The following is a 15355-nucleotide window of genomic DNA, read 5'->3' as shown; positions in this document are numbered from 1 at the left end:
CCCGATGACGGCGAGAACATATTCTTGAGAGGTGGCCAGGTTGGCCGCAGCTATAGCACACAGGAGGTCTGCTAAAATGTGGCGCAGGCAGGTAGTCGCCACTGAGAGCGTCACGCCGCTTGTTTCCGTGCTGGTTATGTGTCGGCTGGTAGTAGCGGGTCCGTTGCCTTAGGGGTGTTATCGGTATGTTGGTCTGCCGATGCTGCTGCGGTTCCTGGTATTCATCGAAGTCCACTGAATTAACGAAGTCCGCTTCATTAAAGGTGGTTGTAGGAGGCGGACACGGCGGATGCGTCGGGGGCAGTGCTGAGGATCCCCAAGCTAGATCTAGGGACAGGCTCACTTCTTCGCATAGTATATAAGAGAAATGCGCAACGACTTAAACAGGACACAGGAAGAAACACACACAACAGTTCACGAGCGCAACTACCAACTGTTTAATTGGGTGAATCAACAACAGCATATATACAGACAGGCAGAGCATGCGTAAAGGTAGAGCACGCACACACATCACAAACACCGCAATTTTACACAAACGAATCAAGATATGAAAATTCAGCATCATAGATCTGCAACGAAGCATCACTTACGCATCGATCAGATAGTTTCTTGACGTGGAAGGCCTCTAAGACAAGCCGGGCTTTCACATTGGTACTCCCTAGGCAGGAGTACCAATGTGAATGCCCGGCTTGTCTTAGGTCTTGGGTGTTATCCGGCGCATTTTCATCGTCTCGAACGTGTGGCAATGCTGGATCACGTCCGCCACTGCATCAAGGCTTGATTTACCGATAAGAAAATTATAAATATCTATGGTAAACCATTTAGGCAGATGGCCAACTTTCTCCTCTGCAGTCATGCGAGCATCGACAAGCTTACACAGCTTCAAAACTTCCTCGATGTATTTGGTGCACGTTTCTCCAGGAAGCTGAGCTCTTTGAGAGAGCGCTCGTTCAGCTCGCTTCTTCGCGTCCGAATCTCCAAAGAACTTATTTATTTCTTCCACAAAGCGGTTCAAGTGATGAAAGTGTCCTCGTGGTTGTCGTGCCACATTAGGGCTGTGCCGCTAAGCGCCAAGACTACGTTAGCTAGCAGTAACGGCTCACCCGCTGGTAGTGAGTGAGCCAATCTTCCAAATCTTCGCAGGATAAGCCCGTGAACGAACGCGGCTCCCTGTGATGCTGCCATTAGCTGTTAGGCACGAAACTCAGAGCGTCGGTAATATCAGGCATCAAGGCTCAGATGGCGGCAGGCCAGCAAAACGGCGACTTTGGCGCGGTTCAAGCCTGGAATCCGTCTTCGGGATTTCTGGAGACAGACTACCCAGTGCCTCTCACCAAAGATGTTACAAGCGAGGTTTCAGTTGACGCAAGACAAGCGTCGAAGGCCCAGCTGTATCCACTTGCGAGTCTCAGCACGAGCGCCGCTTCTTCGTCGACCTCATCTTCTCTTGTCACAGTACGAGCCGCTTCTTCACCGACCTCTTCTCTTGTCTCCATTCCTGGGCGTCATAATATATTATAATATCAATGTTCCGAAGCAGCTCAGGATGTTAGTGGTGCCATATTGGCAAGCTCAAGATATTTTAAATCATGTGGAAAAGTCTAAAGTGCTCTAACATAGTAAAGCACTAGACACCTTTAGCATTTTATCACCGTTGAAATGCAGCCTTCACAGTCCCTTGGTATGAACTCTGGCTAGGTAGCCGCGCACCTAATTACTGAGCCTTATGGAAGTTCCATTGCTAATGCATTTATGTTAAACATCAAGTCTGACACTTCAGTAAGGTTCTGTGCTCTCAAACTTTAGTGAGAGGAGCAGAACTCATGCTAGAGAGACAAACGCATGTGTATCTGTGCCATTGCGAACAAATATACTCGAAAAGCACATACGTGAAAGCAATTGTCTTTTACCGGCAGTTTGTAACAAAATCTACAACTCATCCGTGGAATATAACACTGCTTTACTTGCAAGCCAGAGACAAGCTGCTCTATTACCAGCAGACTTTATTATGGTTACAATGCGGCTAGAGCTCTTAGCACTTCAAACTATTTCAATGCCAAGCCCCCCCCCCCCCCCCCAAGAGATTTTTTACTCTGCAAAAATACGCAGTAGGGCTTTCAGCTTACAGTGAGTTGAGTTGTATTAATACACTGCATAAGAGGACTTTCTGATGCACAAAGAGTTGACAATGCATTAAATGCAGAAGTCAAAGTAAACTAAACAAGGCTTCAGGAGGAGCCTCTGTTCACTAGCCAACGTTTTGGCAAGCGGTCTTGGCTTCACCTGAGGAGGGTGATTAGGACAGGTGACGTTTATAACACTTCGACTTTCAAAAAACCAGGCCTGGTCAGAAGAGTAGTGTAGTGTAAGTAATAAAAAAATGTAGTTTTCGAGATGGTTTTGTCTGAAGTGGGACCTTTTGATTCCCTGACATAAAAAATAAGAATTGGTTGGAGCAAGGAACTTGACAGCATGAGGAACTTGATGAACCACCATGAACCACTACAAGGAGCATGTTGGATGCTGTATATGATTATAGGCTTGATTAGTGATTTCAAAGTATTTTGATAAAAATAAAGTTGCAGCCGAACTTTTGAGAGTAGTCTGAAAATAGTGAAACATCAACACAGCATGTTCAAGAATTTTGAAGCGAAAAATAAAGGTGGAAAAATTGAAGATGTGGGTGACCTGGCAAGAAAAGTAGGTGCAGTGGGTCACAGGAGAGTATGCAGAAGGCAAATCACCATGCCAACATGGCTGAAAATACCAATAGGTTTTGCCGAAAAAATTCTCAAGGGAGAAAGGGAACTAAAGCGAGATGTTCATTAAAGGCCTTTGTGAGAGGTCTTGATGAGGGGAAAGTAAAATAATATATTAAAACAAACGAAGAAAATAAAAAAAACGAAACATGATATCCTGCAGATGTAAAAAGGGTAAATATCGAAAAAAGATTGCCAGTTTAAACAGATGCTTTCAAGGAAAACGCATGGCAGTTGTATATATATATATATATATATATATATATATATTGCCACCTGGTGTCCCCATGTTCTAGCTGTGCCTGGAAGAAGAGGACTCTGAAGTTGACTCTCGTGCTGTGCGCCGAACGTTTTGCCTGCTGGTACAGCTTCGTCCCGTCGTTATAGTCAAGTCTAGCCCTGTTGTCCGTGACATATTTTGGTGTCGGCGCAGGGTATCGATCCCAGTATATGTCCCGAACTCCTCCGCATACCCACGATTCAGGTCCTGTTCCAATCGACACTCCTGTTCACCGCGCTAGCCGGAGGAACCAAGGCCTACCACCTGAGCTCGGGCCGTTGGAATTCACCACCGCAGCCGCCCCTCGACTTGTCATGCAAACTCCAACGTATTACACTCTACAGAACCCGCGACCGCCTAAGGCTTTCCACGGCTGTCAGACGGAAGACGTCGAAGACTGGCTCGCCCAGTTCGAACGGGTTCCCGCATTTAATCAGTGGGACGACGCCGCAAAGCTCAGGAACGTCTTCTTTAGCCTGGAAGATGGCGCTCGTACTTGGTACGAGAATCGCGAAGGCGCCCTAACATCGTGGCGCGAGTTCTGCCGCTGCATCCTGGACACCTGCACCAGCCAGGATCGCCGAGAACGAGCGAAAAGAGCTTTACGCTGTCGCATACAGATGCCGAACGAGACCGTAACCATGTACGTGGAGGACATGACTAGGCTGTTCCGACGATCTGACCCGGCCATGAACGAAGAGAAAAAGGTACGCCATCTCATGCACGGCGTTAAGGAACAACTGTTCGCTGGGCTCGTGCGCAATCCGCCGAGCACAGTTGCCGAGTTTCTTTCGGAAGCAATTACGATGGAAAGGATGCTTCAGCAGCGGTCTACGACCTACGACAGGCCGGCCGCTTCGCTCACGGAGCCGCATTCGGCCTTCGGGGCGAGTCCGGATCTTCTTCGCGACATCATCCGCTCCATTTTGCGTGAAGAGCTCCAGAAGCTTTTCGGTGCTCCCCAGCCGACGGTCGCCTCTGTCGCTAGTATTGTACGAGAAGAACTCCAGCAGGTACTTCGGCCTTCGGTACTATCTGCTAACCCGCCATTCTCTTCCAGCGAGTCCTCTCGACCAACGTATGCGGACATCTTGCGAAGTCCCCAAACTGATTCCACACAATTACTGCCACCCGACAGAGGCTCACTGTATTCAGCCCACCCCGAGCCGTACATCGACAACTGCCGACCACCCCAGCGAAAGGCAGACCTGTGGCGTGCCCCAAATCGGCAGCGCCTGTGCTTCCACTGCGGAGAACCTGGTCACCTGTATCGACAGTGTCCATATCGTCAACTCGGACTGAAAGGTTTCCCCATCGACATGCGTAGCCCTCCTTTAGGCCAACGAACCCGGGATATTGAGGAATATGTAGCCCAGCAGCGCATGGCGCCAACTTTTCGACGACCGTCACGATCTCCGTCTCCACGCCGATCATCCTCGCAGCCCAGCTCCTCCGGGATGGCGCAGCGACGGTCGCCTAGTCCGAGCCGGAAAAACTAAAGACAGCGACCTCAGGGGGTGAGGCCGCTTCAAATCGACGCGACGAAGACCCCTCGACAGCGCGACCTGTGAGCGACCGCGACTTGATGGCCCCGACGACAATTCGTACACGTGAAGATAGACTCTCGCTCGATATATCCGTGCTCCTCGACGGCTATAAGGATAGAGCATTGGTAGACACTGGTGCTGATTTTTCGATTTTAAGAGGGAGGCTAGCGGTGCTTCTAAAAAAAAAGTGATGACGCCATGGTCTGGCGCGCAGATTCGAACCGCTGGCGGACATGTCGTAACTCCGAGCGGTCATTGCACAGCGAGAGTCCAAATTCGCAACTCCACGTTCGTTGTCAGCTGCCTTGTAATACCTGACTGCTCCCGCGACTGTATCCTTGGTGTCAATTTTCTCCGAGAGTATGGGGCCATTATCGATCTCCGGAAGCGTACCGTGACCTTTTCGACCGAGAAAGCTGATGATACTGACACCGCAGACCGCCAAAGCCATGCCCCTCTTCGAATTTCTGCCGAGAGCGTTTATATTCCGCCACGTTCCAGTGTTTTTGTGACTGTTAACTGCGATGAACTACGTGACGGAACGGCGGTCGCTGAGGGCAACCAGTCCCTTTTGCTCACCCACGGCATCACCTCGGTGCGGAGTCTCATGCATCTGCGTAACGGACGATCTGAGCTCCTGGTGACTAACTTCACGAACGAACCCCGCCATCTTTTCCGCGCTACCGCAATCGCATTCGCCGACGCCTTAGCGGATGTTTCTGAATGTTTTACGTTCGGAGAAGTTGAAAATGTGCGCCCATCTCTTGGTCGTCTGGATTTTAGTACAGATCTCTCGGAAACACAGTAGCACGACCTGCGTTCTCTCCTTCTAAAATACATTGCTTGTTTCGCGACGTCATCGAAAATTCGGTAAACGCCTCTTGTGAAGCACCGAATAATTACTCCCGACGATGCCCGCCCTATACGCCAGCAGCCGTACCGCATCTCAACGACGGAACGTGAAGCAATTCAGACACAGATTCAGGAGATGCTTCGTGATGGTGTCATCCAACCCTCCAACAGTCCGTGGTCTTCCCCTGTCGTGGTGGTGAAAAAAAAGGGGTGGTACCCTTCGCTTCTGTGTTGATTATCGAAAGTTGAACGACATCACTAAAAAAGACGTCTACCCGCTGCCCCGTATCGGCGATTCGCTCGACAAGCTTCGTCGCGCCCAGTACTTCTCCTCCATTGACTTGAAGAGCGGGTACTGGCAGATTGAGGTCGATGAGTGGGACCGCGAAAAAACAGCTTTTGTCACCCCTGATGGACTGTATGTGTTTAAGTGCTGCCATTCGGCCTATGTTCAGCGCCGGCTACTTTTCAGCGCATGATGGACACCGTTCTCGCCGGCCTCAAATGGTAAATCTGTTTAGTTTATCTCGACGACGTTGTCGTGTTCTCTGAAACCTTTGGAGAACACCTCGAACGCCTTCGCGCAGTATTAGATGCCCTCCGGTCAGCTGACTTGACGCTCAAGCCCGAGAAGTGCCACTTTGGCTACAAAGAGTTGAAGTTTCTCGGTCATCTTGAGAGTGCCGCAGGCGTTAGGCCAGACCCCGACAAAACTGCCGCTGTCGCCAAATTTCCCGTTCCTGCCACGAAGAGGAGTTTAAAACGTTTCCTGGGTTTGTGTGCGTACTACCGCCGCTTCATCGCCGACTTTTCCAAGATAGCCGCACCCCTGACCCGCCTCACGCGGGATGATACACAGTTCGTGTGGGCCGCCGAGCAACAGGACGCTTTTGCGGAGCTGCGCAGACGACTGCAAACTACCCCTGTTCTTGCGCACTTTGATGAAGACGCTGCCACCGAAGTCCACACCGACGCCAGCAACATCGGCCTTGGCGCTGTACTCTTTCAACACCAAGCTGGCGTGGGAAGGTCATTGCGTATGCCAGCCGCACGCTCTCCCGCGCTGAAACAAATTATTCCACTACGGAAAAGGAATGTCTCGCGGTTGTGTGGGCAACTATGAAATTTAGGCCTTACCTCTATGGCCGTGCGTTTAAAGTCGTTACTGACCACCATTCTTTGTGCTGGCTGGCCAATCTCCGTGATCCATCGGGGCGCCTAGCACGATGGTGCCTTCGCCTCCAAGAATTTGATTACTCCATTGTGTACAAATCTGGTCAGAAGCACGAAGATGCTGATGCGCTCTCCCGGGCACCCGTCGGATTTGTTGATAACGTCACGGATGACAGAGCTTTTCTTGGACTAGTGAATGCCTCAGACATAATGACCCGACAGCTAGCTGACCCAGACCTTCGACCTGTCAATGACCACCTGGAGGGTCGCGCTGCTGACGTCCCCCGCCAGTGTGGAAGGCACCTGTCAGCATTCTGTTTTCGGAATGCCGTTTTATTCAAGAAAAACTCCAGCACTGTTGATCGAGCGCACCTCCTTGTCGTGCCGGCCGACCTTCGCGACGATATCCTTTTTGCTTGCCACGACGAGCCCACCTCCGGCCACTTGGGCTTAGCACGCACACTTGCTCGAGTTCGTCAAGCCTATTATTGGCCTAAACTTTCTGACGCCGTCCATCGCTACGTCAGAGGCTGCCGCGAGTGTCAACGTCGAAAGGTGCCTCCTCTCAAGCCCGCGGGTTTGCTCCAACCTATTATTCCTCCTCCGACACCGTTTGACCAAGTCGGCATCGACCTACTGGGCCCATTTCCGCTGTCATCGATGGGTAACAAATGGAATATAGTCGCGACCGACTATCTCACACGTTATGCGGAAACCAAGGCAGTGCAGCGGGGCACATCAATTGAGATCGCTCAATTCTTTATGCAGCAAATCGTGTTGCGTCATGGCGCGCCGTCCCTAGTCGTAATCTATCGAGGCACCGCGTTTACGGCACAGCTCATGCACGACGTGCTCGAGCTTAGTCATACCAGCCACCGAAAAACTACTGCATATCACCCGCAGACGAATGGCCTCACGGAGAGACTGAACAAAACCATCGCCGACATGATCGCAATGTACATAGACTCGCAGCACAAAAACTGGGATGAAATTCTCCCCTACATCACTTATGCCTACAACACGGCCACCCAAGAGACGACGCGTTTTACACAATTTCGCCTAGTCTACGGACGTGACATTTCAGACGATGTTGGATGCCATGCTTCCGAGCTGCCCAGATGATCATCCACTAACGCCAGACGCCGAGCAGTTTGCTCAGCGCTCTGAGGAAGCACGTAGACTTGCCCACATTCACATTCAACAACAGCAGGGCACGGATGCACTCCGATACAACCTCCGTCATCGACACGTCGCATACCATCCTGGAGAGAAAGTTTGGGTGTGGACCCTGGTGCGTCTGTCCGGCTTGTGTGATAAACTGATTTCCCGTTACTTCGGACCTTACGAAGTTCTGCGCCGAGTCACGGAAGTGACTTACGAAGTTCTTCCAGTGGGTATGCAGCCCTCGCGTCTGCAACCACGCTCTAAGGTCGTGCACGTTGTCAGCATGAAACCCCATTTCCCGCGGTAGTGCGCTATGCGCTTGTTTCGTTGTCGCGTAGGACACCTTACCCCGCCTCTGTTATCAATGCTATCCATGTGCTGATCTTTCTTTTCGCTTACATTGGCCATCGCTCGCGCTCCGTCCCTTATTTCTTTTTTTAAGAGGGGGAGTAATGCCGCCTGGTGTCCCCATGTTCTAGATGCGCCTGGAAGAAGAGGACACTGAAGTTGACTGTCGTACTATGCGCCGAATGTTTTGCCTGCTGGTACAGCTTCGTCCCGTCGTTTTAGTCAAGTCTAGCCCTGTTGTCCGTGACAATATATATATATATATATATATATATATTTAGCATAAGTAAATAGACGTACTTGGTTGCTAGAGGTTACATACAAGTGAAAAATTGCTTCATACTGTTTCCAAGTTTATTTGTAGTCGACGTTTCGGCAGGAGCCCTGCGTTTCTCAACACATCTTTTATATATATATATATATATATATATATATATATATATATATATATATATATATAATGGTGAGAGGAAATGCCGTTAAAATGAAACAAAGAGAAGCACCATTTCTGCCATATCACATTTTCATCAGAGTAACGTAAAGGCCACATATTTAATGCCCATGTAGGGAACTATGCGATGATATCACTAAGACGACGATGAACTATGTAAGAATATCACGAAGACGAGGATGAGAACGATGAAGTGCTGCTGCGCTGCTCGAGCTCGCTCGTGTGTGACTGGACTGGCTGTGTTCTTGTATAGTTCGTCGTCCAGCTTCGAAAAGGCTATTATGCCTGTTAAAATACCGTAACCCCCCCCCCCCCTTTCACTTGGGGGAGGTGAGGATTTCCTGCCGCCCTGGAGCTCCGCAGCCGCACACTCCCGACACCAGCAATGACCGACGCTACTATCCCTAGTCCAACCGGCCCCTCGTCCCCCGTGTTCTGCGCTGGAGCTTTGCGCCAGCGGGATCCTTCTATCTTCAGCGGAACGGGCGACCACGACGGGGAAGACTGGCTCGCCTCATATGAGCGGGTCAGTACTCACAACCACTGGGACGACAGCAAAATATTCAATAACGTCATATTCTACCTAACGGACGTTGCAAACTTTTGGTTCCGTAATCACGAGGACGATATCACTTCGTGGTCTGCTTTCAATATTAGTTTTACCGATACCTTCGACCGGCCTGCAGTGTGCAAGCTGCGGACTGAGCAATGCCTGCAGGGCCGTGCGTAGCTGCCTGGCGAGAATTTTACAAGTTATATTGAAAATATCGTAGACCTGTGCAAGCGCGCAGATGCTTCAATGTCAGAGCACACCAAGAGACCAAGATCGATCACATTGTGCAAGGAATTGACGATGACGCGTTCCAGATGCCTCTATCCAGAAATCCAGCAACCGTCGTTGGCGTTATCAACGCATGCCACAACATGGACGAATTACACAAGCGCCGTAACATCACTCGTTCTTCGCTCTCACACCCGGAGCCTCTTGCAGCTTAACACCTGATCCAGACCAGTCATCCTTGCTGCCCAAAATAAAGCAGTTTCTTCGAGAAGTTGCCCGTCAACTATCTCTCATTCGCCAAGTCCTTACGCTCCCTCTCCCTAAGTACCAAAGTAGCAGCAAGTCATCCGCGAACAAGTAGCAGAAACACTTCCCATGCTTCCTGAAGCTCCTTCTGTTGCTCCTTTGACACACGTCGGAGCACCAGTCCAGTATAGTCATCCTTCTGTTCCAGCCCCTTTCAGCTACGCGGCTGTGGCTGCGCAGCTTCCGCTTGAGTCGTTAACACCCATGCAGCCTGTCCTACGCCCTGCACCGCTTCCTCAAACGGCTCCACTTCATCCTCCCACTTCGCGCTATTACAAACCTTGCCGTCCTTCGGACAATCGTCCAGTTTGCTACTACTCTGGTTTCCCTGGACATGTGGCCCATCGATGTCGTCGTGGCATGGCCGCGCCTCCCGAGCCTGCGTCTTCTGATTACTCCACACCGCTGTTTCGTTCTGCTTCCTCTCCGCCTGCGTACGCCACAGAAAAGCGTCCCTATATGACCCATCATTCTCCTTCTGCACGTCGCCGGACACTGTCACCAATTCGCCGGCGACCATCAACTGCTAACGAGGGAAACTAAGCTCCGCGGTTCCTGAGGCAAGGATTGCGTGCTCTGCGAAAAGCTCACGGCCTCATATTTGGTGTTCATATATGCGCTGGTCGATACGGATGCTGCAATTTCAGTGATTCAGTGATCACATCATTCAGGCAGACGGCAGAAACGGGTCCCTGAGAGCCAAACTACAGAACTATGCTGCACAAGTAACCGATCTTATCAGAAGGGTCTCTCAAAAACAGGGCACCCAAAGAAAAGAGCCTGCTAAGACTAGTACAGGTTTATATAATCAGTAGGGTAAGATATGCAACATCCTGTCTAAACCTGGCAGTAAGGGAAAAGGAACAAATAGACGTCGTAATAAGGAAGAGCATCAAAAGTGCACTCAGCCTTCAAAGCTGCACCTCCGCGACCACACTGCTGGGAATCGAGGTACAGAACACATGGGAGGAAATAATGGAAGCCACAAGAATAGCGCAAATGGAGAGACTAGTCAGTCCGAGATGGGAAGGCAAATTCTAGAATGGGTCGGGCTCCAGCACGACAGAGGGATAGACCCCAAGATCAACCTCAGCCAAAACTGCAGAACGAACCTGTACATCCCACCCATGCCAAGAAACAAGAGCCCCATTCACAACAAAGAGAGAAGAGAAGACAGAGCCAAAGCCATCGAAAAGGAGATGAGCAAACTTGACCCGAATTCGAAGGCGTGCACTGACGCAGCCATCGGGAAATTGGGAGCTGCAATCGCGGCAGTGGTGGACGGAGCCGGAGCGCCTCTATTCACGGCGTCTATAAAAAGAAGAAATGTAGTCATCACTGAAGAGGTTTAATTGTGCTAGCCTGCGTCAGCATAAAAGCTGAAGTTATTATAAGCGACAGCAAAACAGCCATTTGGAACTTGACAAAAGGAAGAGTGTCGTCCACAGCTAAGAAAATTCTCGAATCCAGGGAGATCTCACAGAGGATCGCAATAAAATTGACCCTAGGCCACGAATCGGTGTCTGGAAACGAAGCCACTCATGCGCTCGCCCGAGATATCTACCACCGGACGAACGTCGAGCAGGTCGATAACCCAGAACCAGAGGAGAGATTAAACACCTACCACGAGACCTGTGAATACTACAAACTAAACAGAAAGCATTCTCCACTCCACATAAACAGCTAAACAACGAAGAGGCAAAAAGTCTTCGCAGACTACAGGCCGGAAATTTCCCCGGACTGCACCATTTAAACGTAGATGACAAACACGAAAACTGTAAACACTGCGGACAGAGAGGTACACTAGATCACACAACCTGGCAATGCCCCTTTTCGCCTGGGGCAGTGGCCAACATTCATGACACGGAAGCTTGGGAATCCCGTCTCCAAAGCGAAACCCTTGAGATCCAAAAAGAAGTCGTCCGCCTGGCGGCTGAGGCCGCGTAGAATCAGTGTATCCTTGCGTGCTTCTAGCCGCGGAGTCCCAGCCCCTATTCGAGTCTGCGTATCTGGGGGGGGGGGGGGGGGGAGTTGGGGAACCTCCTGTATCGGCGGCAATAAAGTTTTAAATAATAATATATAATACATCATTTCACGGTTTGTCGCTCCACACTGCTAATGAAAAGAGGATCGCACCTTTAGCAGCATGTACAGCGCGTGTTGTCATTGAAGGCGCTTTGCACAGTGTCGAGTTCATAGTTTTGTCGTCTTGTTTCCACGAGGTGATTGTCGGATGGGATCTCTTGTCCAAAAATAATGCCGTGATCGATTGCGCCCGAGCTGAAGAGGACTTTTCTGCACTTTGCGACGCACTGCCCTACGATAATCGTTCAGTGTGTCCTCAAAAGCTAACCATCGCTGAAGACGTCGACGTAGCACCAGATGCTTGCGTCCATGTGCCTCTTTCGTGTCCTGCTGTGTCAGCTGTTACTGTTTTATTTACGCCATCTGCATCCTTCATTCACCGCAAGCACCTGCCGCTACCGTCTGCTGTTCTCGATATTCACGGTGGCTTCATCCAACTACTCATCTACAATTCGTTACTATTCCCCGTTACTTTAACTCTTCTACGTGGTGGATCTCCAGGTTCTATTCAACCAGCTCACCTTCTATCTGACCTGGACGCCTCTGAGATCTACCGTAGTAACTGCATCGATGACATGCAGTCCGACCCGACATCTGATCCGTTTCCAGACGACTTCTTCCGAACCGCCATAGATGACGCTCTTCCTTGAATATACCGCACGCAGCTTGTGGCCCTTTTACCAACATTTCGCTCCGCTTTCAACACCGCGTACACACCTCTCGGCCGCGCTCTCACAGTCGCGCATCACATTCAGACCGGCTCTAACTCGCCTTTTCGACAGCGTCTCTATCGTGTGTCAGCGGCAGAGCGTCACGTCATCAGTGAGCAAGTTGAGGACATGCTGCAACGTGGTGCAATCCGTCCATCTCAAAGCCCCTGGTATTCACCAGGGGTGCTTGTAAAGAAGAAAGATGGCTCAGTTCGCTTTTGTGTCGACTACCGGCGCCTGAACAAAATTACACAGAATGACAATTACCCCCTTCCGCGTGTAGACGACGCTCTTGATTGCCTCCAAGGTGCCGAGTACTTTTCGTCTCTTGATTTGCGTTCCGGTTACTGGCAATTGCTAATGGCCGCCTGTGACAGAGAGAAGACCGCATTTGTGACCCCGAATGGCCTCTATAAATTTAACGTAATGCCCTACGGTTTGTACAATGCTACAATGCGCCCGCCACATTCGAGAGGATGATCGACAACATCTTGCGGAAGTTCACGTGGCACATTTGCCTCTGTACCTGGACTACATTTTTGTCTTTTCCACCGACTTCGCCAGGCACCTAGAGCGTTTATGGCAAGTTTGGCTTGTCTTACTGACGCCGGCCTATAACTGAATCTCAAAATGCGTCACTTCGGTGCCCGGGAGTTGGCCATTTCGGGGCCGTCATCTCTAAGGCAGGTGTTCGCCCTGATCCGTCTAAGCGGCGCGCAGTGGCGGAGTTTCCAAAGCCGGTCTCTGTCAAGCAACTTCGAAGTTTCATAGGTCTATGCTCACATTTTAAGCGCTTCGCGCTGAATTTTGCTTCTATAATTGCACCCCTGACGAAGCTACTCGGGGGAAAGAGTGACTTGACTGCATGGTCGGTTGAGTGCGACGAAGCGTTCACCGAATTGCGCCATCTTTTGACTTCACCACCAATTCTTCGCCACTACGACCCCACAGCACCCACAAAGGTCCATACTGATGCGAGTGGCGTTGGCTTCGGAGCGGCCTTGGTTTAACGGAAAAATGGGTTTCACGAATACGTCGTCGCGTACGCGAGTCGCGTCGTTTCCAAAGCTGAATGCAGCTGCTCATTTAAGCAAAAGGAATGTTTGGCCATTGTGTGGGCACAAACAAAATTCCGACCCTGCCTGTACGGTCGCCATTTGATGTCGGGACTGACCACCACGCGTTATGTTTGCTCTCCTCTTTTAAAGACCCGTCCGGCCGCCTCGCATGATGGGCTCTCCGCCTACAAGAATTTGAAATTCGCGCTTTATATCACTGGCCGTAAACAGATGGATGCCTACGCTCTGTCTCGCTCTCCCCTAACAAGCAACGCTGCTTGCTCCTCGGCGGCTGATCTAGTCCTCTCATCTCTAACCATCGCTGGTATGCCTGCAGAGCAGCGAAAAGACCCGTGGCTCGCATCTCTTATTGACATCGTGTCTACTTCTCCCAATGCTTCGCCTTCTCGGACTTTACGCCCTCAAGCACGAAACTTCGCAATACGAGTCGGACTTCTCTTTCGCCGTAACTATATGCGCGATGGTCAGCGATGGCTTTTCGTCATTCCCCGCCATTTACGATATGAAGTTTGCTCCTCTTTCCATGCCGACCCTCAGTGTGCACATCCTGGTGTGGTCAGAATGTTTCAAAGAATTTCTCAACGTTTCTATTGGCACGGCATGTACGCTTATATTCGCAAATACGTCCGCTCCTGCACTGCCTGTCAACGCCGGAAGTCATCCACACCTCGTGCTTCTGGCCCCTTACATCCACTTCCATGTGCGGTCCGTCCTTTTGATCGCGTTGGCGTTGACCTTTACGGGCTACTTCCCTGCACGGTCTCTGGGAACCGGTGGATTATCGTCGTCATCGACCACCTCACCCGGTATGCAGAGACCGCTACCTTACCCGCCGCTACTGCCCGCGAAGTTGCCCTGTACTTGCTACATCGTTTTTTATTCGCCATGGCGCGCCGCGAGAGCTGCTGAGTGACCGAAGCCGCGTCTTCCCTTCCAATGTCGTTGAAGCTCTACTGGCCGAATGTCGCCTCATACATCGGACCACCACAGCCTACCAACCTCACGCTACGGGCTGACTGAAGGCTTCAATCGTACTCTCGGAAATTTGCTCACAATGTACGTTGCCGCTGACCAAACCACTTGGGACTCTGTTCTTCCTTTCATGACTACACATATAATACCACTACGCAATCAACCACTAGATTTAGCCCTTTATTCCTCCATTATGGGCGTGAAGCGTCCACGATTGATACTATGTTACCATATCGTCCCGACTCCTCCCAGTGGGCTCCCCTTTCAGACAATGCCAAACACGCGGAGGAATGTCGCCAGTTGGCCCGAGTTTTACATCCGAATCTCAAGGCCGCCAAAAATCACTACCAAGATCAGACGACACACGTTTTTCCTGCAAGATCCCTTGTTTGGCTCTGGGTTTCTGGCACCCCACCGGGATTGTCATCAAAATTTCGAACCGAGTACCACGGCCCCTAACGCATCGTCCGACAAACCTCCCCTGTGAATTATATCATGGAGTCACTCACTCCCTCTTCGGACGTGCGTCATCGCGACCACGAAATTGTGCACGTGAGCCGCCTAAAAACGTTCTACGATCCACTCCTCTTGCCCTTGCCATAGTTGGCCAGGGTGGCTCCTCTTCGCTCCGGGGGCAATTGTAGTGAACTATGCGATGATATTACGAAGATGACGATGAACTATACGAGGATATCAAGAAGACGAGGATGAGAACGACGAAGTGCTGCAGCTCTGCTCGAGCTCGCCTGTGGGTACCTGGACTGGCTGTGCTCTTTCACGGTTCGTTGTGTAGCTTAGAAAGGACTGTTATCCCTGTTAAAACACAGTAAAACCCCTCTTTCACTCAT

This window comes from Amblyomma maculatum, chromosome 3 (assembly GCF_055883805.1).
Source record: "Amblyomma maculatum isolate TAMU_Amacu chromosome 3, ASM5588380v1, whole genome shotgun sequence".
Lineage (NCBI taxonomy): Eukaryota > Metazoa > Arthropoda > Arachnida > Ixodida > Ixodidae > Amblyomma > Amblyomma maculatum.
The sequence above is the reverse complement of the archived record's forward strand: the minus strand, read 5'-3'. Positions refer to the sequence as shown.